Below are 6473 nucleotides of genomic sequence, written 5' to 3' on the forward strand. Positions count from 1 at the left end.
TGTCCTTCTAAATACAACTGAGCACTTCCCTACCCGCGGGGAATTAACACGAGCGCAGCGTGACAGGCACGCTATTCACACCTCCTGGCTAGGTGGCGCTAGCAGGAACGTAGAGGATTCTATCCAGCTACACGCCCAGCCCCTAGTTTAACTGAGCACCGTTGTTTTGTGGTTTGGTGTTAGCGGCTGATTAAGTGCCCAACTGTCAGATCAGATCCGTGCCCAACTAAAGCAGCTGTTTTGCCGCTGTGCCGGTTATCAGCTTGCCTGTTCTGGTGAATCTTTGTTTCGGCTGGGTTGACGCAGACATAGCGGCTGCGAAGGCTTTGCAGACATCCGTGAGACCGTGACCGCTCCCACTGTTTTCAGCGGCCCGTTTCTGCACATACTGTGCTCGGTGAGCTTCAGATGAGATCCGTGCGCTGAGCCCGCAGCATGAGCGCTATGCAGAGTCTTCTCCGTGTGTTTCTGGTCTTTACCGCTGGTAGGTACTCTGCACACGCAGAGTTTTTCGCCTCTAAAAATTCGCTCTTTATTACATTTCACAACTTCTTTCTAATGGCGTGCAACAGCATCGGCCTGAGGCACAAGAGGAAATCGGTCGCTCTGGTGTGGGGACTGTTGGTGGAGTGGGTTACCTCCTGTGAGCAGAGAGCTTTCAGATTCCTGGCAATGAAGAGTGACGTAAACACTTAATAAATCCTCTTTCAAAACATATAAGTCAACATCACCTTAATGGTACTGCCGGATGAGACGTTAAACCGAGGTCCCGATTCTCAGTGGTCATTAAAGATCCCCGGGCATTCCTCGAGAAGAGTATCCCCGGGCCAAATTCCCACCCCGGCCTTTACCGTGACCTCCGTATTGTCCCCAAGTATGACTGGCTTGTACTTGCCCTGCGATGGATTGGTATCCTGCCCAGGCTGTACCCTGCCTTGCACTTGTTACGATATACGATACCGTATGGTATGAAGCAGTTTGGCAAATGACATGACAGGATGTGATGACGTATTTGAGCTTATTCTCAGGGATCGTAAAATAACAGCCTCGCTGAGTCTCTGCACACAGTATGAAATGAACTCCCCCTGTCACCGTCTGTTCACTGATGTTTCTGTTTGCAGTTCCCGGCCTGTGTTCTGCCCAGGATGAAGAGCAGCAGGTGAAAGGCTCTGTTGGACAGGCGGTCACTTTCAATGCCCAGGTGTTAAAGAGAGGGTTTTTAAGTCATGGAAATGACAATATAGCAGTAGTGATTGATGGAAAGGGCAGTACTGATTTTGTGGAGAGATTCAAAGGGAGAGTGTCCTGGGACAGTCAGACTGGGCTCTTTAAAATCACAGAGCTGAACACACAGGACTCTGGGAATTATAAAGTACAGAATAATGATGGACAGGAGACGGTCACAGTGAATTTCAAACTGACAGTCACAGGTAACAGTAAGTTTCTCCTGTATCCACAGTGTTTAACCTGACAGAGGACAGTCAATGTCTCCATTTTGTCCACATTGTTTAACTTGACTGAGGACAGTCAGTGTGTCCATTGTGTCCACAGTGTTTAACCTGACAGAGGACAGTCAGTGTCTCCATTTTGTCCACATTGTTTAACCTGACAGAGGATAGTCAGTGTGTCCATTGTGTCCACAGTGTTTAACCTGACAGAGGACAGTCAGTGTCTCCATTTTGTCCACATTGTTTAACCTGACAGAGGACAGTCAGTGTGTCCATTGTGTCCACAGTGTTTAACCTGACAGAGGACAGTCAGTGTCTCAATTTTGTCCACATTGTTTAACCTGACAGAGGACAGTGTGTCCATTGTGTCTGTACTGTATTAACCCCTCTCTCTCAGTGCAGTGTTAATGTCCTGTAGTGTCCAGTCAGTGTGTCTGTACTGTATTAACCCCTCTCTCTCAGTGCAGTGTTAATGTCCTGTAGTGTCCAGTCAGTGTATCTGGACTGTATTAACCCCTCTCTCTCAGTGCAGTGTTAATGTTTCTGTCTTTTTTTCAGGCCCAGGTGAGATTTCAGCTGGAGCTATTGCAGGCATTGTGTTGGCAGTCCTGGCTGTGATAGGAGGTGTGATTGGAGGTGTTGTGTACAGCCAGTCGAAGGCGGCCTAGTAGAGGAGAGGAGGCAAGTGTCTTCTGTGTCCCATGTCACCCAGCCTGTGTTCGAATCCCAGCAGGACTGAGCCACACTGGGCCCAGCGAAAGGACACACCAAGTGTGTCCAGAGACACAGGCCAGCTTCAAACACTCATTCCAAAATCCTCTTTTTTCAGCACAACATACACTCGTTCGCCTGGCTTTTAACTATCCCCAAAATAGTCAAAACATTCAGATTTCCAGCTAAATAAAATTTATCATCAATAAAACATCTGTAGAAATTAAGCTCCCATTTTTAACAAGGTATGCCAGCCATCGGCTGTTGGACTTTAACGTTTCTTCCAGATTCCAAAACAGCCCTTTCTTGTACAGGCAATCTGTACAATAGATTCTAACGTCACGGGGATTTCCATTGTCCTAAAGAAAGGTGTAGAAATGCCTCACCTCTTCTGCATGTGCAGACTAGTCATTGTGCTGAACCCTGACCCTGATGATGTCACACAGATGATGATGTCACATAAATCGCATGTGACATCCAGCACAGTATAGCTTTCCAGATAGCCTAAAATTCTCTTTGTAGTCTGCATGCCGAAAAGCTCAGTATGTTACCAGCATTGCACTCAAAACACTGAGCCAGGGTGCCGGATCAAGCTTGTGCTGGAGGATAGGATATGACCTGTAAGACTGTCAGTGAGCATCCCAGCATAATTCCTCCTTGTATGTCCCAGCGCTGTTAGTAAGCTGTACCCTTGTCTCATTTCAGCAAGACAGATAAATGGTCGAAATGTCAATTTTTTGTGCCTTGAGGGGAAAACCAGTTAGGAAAAGTATAATGTACACAACATCGGGTCATCACTGTGTCAGGAGGCCCAGACCTTTGGCATAGGGGAATTCCACATGACTAAATCCCCACAGGGGGCAGGGCTTCACCTGGCACACTCATCGATCTTCTCGGTCCCCAGTAGGACAGTCAGAAGTGAATCGTTATTAATGCTGAGCCAAATAACCATCCATTCATTAACCATTCATAACAAATTCATTAAGTACTAATGGATTTGTCAGCAAAGCATCAGTATCCTACTGGGGACGGAGAAGAGCGATGAGCCCTGCCCCCTGCGGGGATTGCAGTCATGTAGAATTCCCCTATGCCAAAAGACTGGGCCTCCAGACACAGTGACAACCTGACTTCCAGAACACCGGGGAGGTCACCAGCCTGATGCTGACTAACTGCATGAAGACGAAGAGGAATAGGCAACGCTCTCATACAGGATAGGGACTAGCCAGTACAGTATCTAGAGAAGTTCCCTGCAGAAGAGACCTGGGAGTGCAGTGGCCTAGCTTTGGACATCACTGTCCCCAGTGAAAGCTTGATCGCAGGCAGCAGTGTTCAGGCCAGGTGGGCAAGTTAGTAAACAGCACCTGGGCGAGTCGCCACAGATCTGGGGAAGACCAACGGCGAATTAAGGCCCTGATGTCGCCCCAGCTTCCATCCGGTATCCAGAAGGTCTAGATGTGGTCTATCGCTGACCTGTGGATGTAGGAGATCACTGTCCATGTGCACCTTTAAGTCCTGCCCCCTTTCGAAATACACAGATCCCACAACACGTTTCTAAGTGCTGTAACTCACCGGAGAAATGTTTGGGAACTGAGCTGCAGTTTGTGTGTGCTCGTGTTTTACTTACATGCGCGCAGGTGTGCACGTTATTAACCCACATGCATACAGGTGTGCACATTATTGACCCATATGTGTGCAGGTGTGCACGTTATTAACCCACATGCATACGGTGTGCACGTTATTAACCCACATGTGCAGGTGTTCACGTTATTAACCCACATGCATACGGTGTGCACGTTATTAATTCACATGCGTGCAGGTGTGCACGTTATTAACCCACATGTGCAGGTGTGCACGTTATTAACTCACATGTGTATGTATGTTTCACTAACTCATCTGCATGCTGCACATAATTTACTCTCATGTGTAGGGGGGTGAGTTTTACGGACTCGTGTCTGTGTGTGCAGCCCAGGTGTGCCACTCTCCCGTTCTCTGTGCCCGCTGTCACTGCGGTAGGTCAGCGACTCCGTTTCCCCTCGTCCTGGCGGTGAACCTCCTCCTCTCTGTGTTTCAGCTGGTGGGCAGCCTCTCTGACTCGCTGGTCCACGCCTCATCCCTCTGTGGCCCTGCTTCCAGGGACTGTTTGTCCAGGATCATCGTCCCATCCTCCGCAAGTTCGCGCCTCCCTGCCCCATGTGGGAAATCTCGAACGCTGCTCCCGGAGACCTGCAGTCCTGCTGGTTGGACAGACAGCTAGTAAATCACGCGCTGGGACCAGTTCAGCAGAGATCTACAGAGCCACCTGCGCTCAGTGAGCAATGCCTTCGTTGAACATGTCCCACCCCAGCTGCTCAGCAGCTCTCCAGTGTTCCTGTAGGACTGGCAGGGCTGGGGCTCTCCAGGCCACTGCTTAGACTTACACAGCTGTTACACGCTTAGCACTGTCTGCACGTCCGTTCTTGTAGAAGCGCTCGGGAAGTGTGAAGTGTGAGTAGGGTACATTGTGTACCTCCCAGCTCGCTTTGCAGTCTTAGTCAAAATCCCGCTGAGTTTAAAAAAGTGCCACCTGCCTCTTTCCATGCCTCCAGAAACCCCTGATGTGCTTTGTGACGTTAATTGTGGGTTAATTTATTCATGTGTGTTCCTCAGGAGGGAGGGGGTACGGGTGCGTTCAGCAGGGCTGCCGTCGTGCAGCCCGATCCGCGCGGATCTCAGGCGCTCAGCCAGGCTGGGCCTGGTCGGTACTGGGAGGGGAAACTGGAGTAAAACCAGGCTGCTGCTGTAAGTGGTGCTGGTGGACCAGTAGGGGGCGCTCTGCCCTCTGGATCACAACCTCAAAACCAGTTTGCCACTGTGGTGACTCCTGTCCTGACTGGGAGATCTCATCTGTTTCTGTCATCCCCAACTGTTTCTTGGAAGGAGCCAGGGTATCGGCTTCAGTACGGCTCGGTAACTTGTTCCACACTCCCACCACTCTCTGTGTAAAGAAGTGCCTCTGTTCTCAGTTTCAGATTCACTTCTTTAGTTTCTACTGGTGTCCTCTGGTTGGTGTTTCACTGTTGATCCTGAAGGAGTTTGCTGGGTGGACTGTGTCAGTAATTTTGAGGGTTGTAAACCTCTTCACAAGATTACTCCTCGTAATCTCCTGTGTTCAGTTCCCTCTCCCTACTGCTCCGTTTTCAGTGGGGAGTTCATCTCCTTTCACCCCAGAGACACTCTGCCACAGCTCCATGCTCGAGCTGAGTTAGGATGATTATTCTCTCCTCTTTCCTGTCAGAGCTTCTGAAAACCAGTGCATTCCCAGAGTTCGTCGTTTTGATTTATGTTTAATTTATGTTTGTGTGTTTTTGTCATCCGTGCTTATGAGTATTAAAGGATTAACGTCCATACCTCTGTGGTGTGCTCTCTTCAGGACAGTCTTGAGGGCAGTAGCCTTGAGGGGCCACTCAGTTTCCACACCCTCCCTTATCACACAGAGACGTGGGATGAAAGTGTGAAAAATTGGGGTGCTGTCTGTGTGGAGTTTGCATGTTCTCTCCAGTTTTCTCGTGGGCTTCCACAGGGTGCTCTGGTGTCCTCCCACAGTCCAAAGACTTACTGGCAGTTTAATTGACTTCAGGGAATGCGGGCCCCGGTGTGAGTGTGTGTCTGTGTGCCCTGTGACGGACTGGCGTCTCATCCAGGGTGTACCCCGCCTGGAGCCTGGAGCCTGGAGCCTGCCCGCAATGTGGCTGCCCTGCGGCTCTGAACTGGGTAGAGCGGTTAGGAAGTGGATGGATGAATAATTTATTCTATGATCTGTGCTATAGAGTATGTAATGAAGATATCCAGTTGTACTCTAGAAGGTACAGTATAATATCCCGACGGAAAGCAGTTTTCTCAGGCTGGCACAGGGCCTGTCAGTGCTTCGTCTCCCGGTCAGAGGGTCTCTCCTTGTGGTCCAGGAGCGCTCCCTAGGAATCTCTTCCTTCTCCTCCTTCCCCCCTGCGTCTTGCAAGTCTCTGCTCCCTCTACTCGCAGGGTGGGATTTAAACTGACCCCCTGCTGTTACAGGGTCAGTCCATGGGGCGAAACAGATCAAGCAGCGCTGACCATCTTGAAATCAGGAACTCCACCCCTCCCACCCCCCACAAGAATGCCTTGCTAATTCCTAGACTTCGGCCCACCCGAGGGTGAAGTTCAGCTCAAAACGTACCCTCCGTTTCCCGATGGGTGACCCCTCCTCACCTCTCACTGCGAGGGGGCCGGGGGGGTAGGGGAGAGAGACACGGCTCTCCTCTGTGCACGGGCCGGTCAGCGATCACCCCTCCCAGTTAC

General features: G+C 50.3%; 1 long non-coding RNA gene across 2 annotated transcripts; it reads left to right on the forward strand.

Moving 5' to 3' along the window:
* Positions 1 to 112: 112 nt before the first annotated feature.
* LOC148656945 (uncharacterized) lies at positions 113 to 4244 on the forward strand. 2 transcript variants are annotated; one of them, XR_015941050.1, is made up of 4 exons: positions 113 to 484; positions 1122 to 1159; positions 2007 to 2129; positions 4231 to 4241. It is a non-coding gene; the product is annotated as an uncharacterized LOC148656945 (long non-coding RNA). The 2 variants fall into 2 exon arrangements; XR_015941051.1 differs by having other exon boundaries at positions 425 to 484; positions 1122 to 1201; positions 4231 to 4244.
* Positions 4245 to 6473: the final 2229 nt, after the last annotated feature.

Source organism: Lepisosteus platostomus, chromosome 8, assembly GCF_059453375.1.
Source record: "Lepisosteus platostomus isolate fLepPlt1 chromosome 8, fLepPlt1.hap1, whole genome shotgun sequence".
Classification (NCBI taxonomy): domain Eukaryota; kingdom Metazoa; phylum Chordata; class Actinopteri; order Semionotiformes; family Lepisosteidae; genus Lepisosteus; species Lepisosteus platostomus.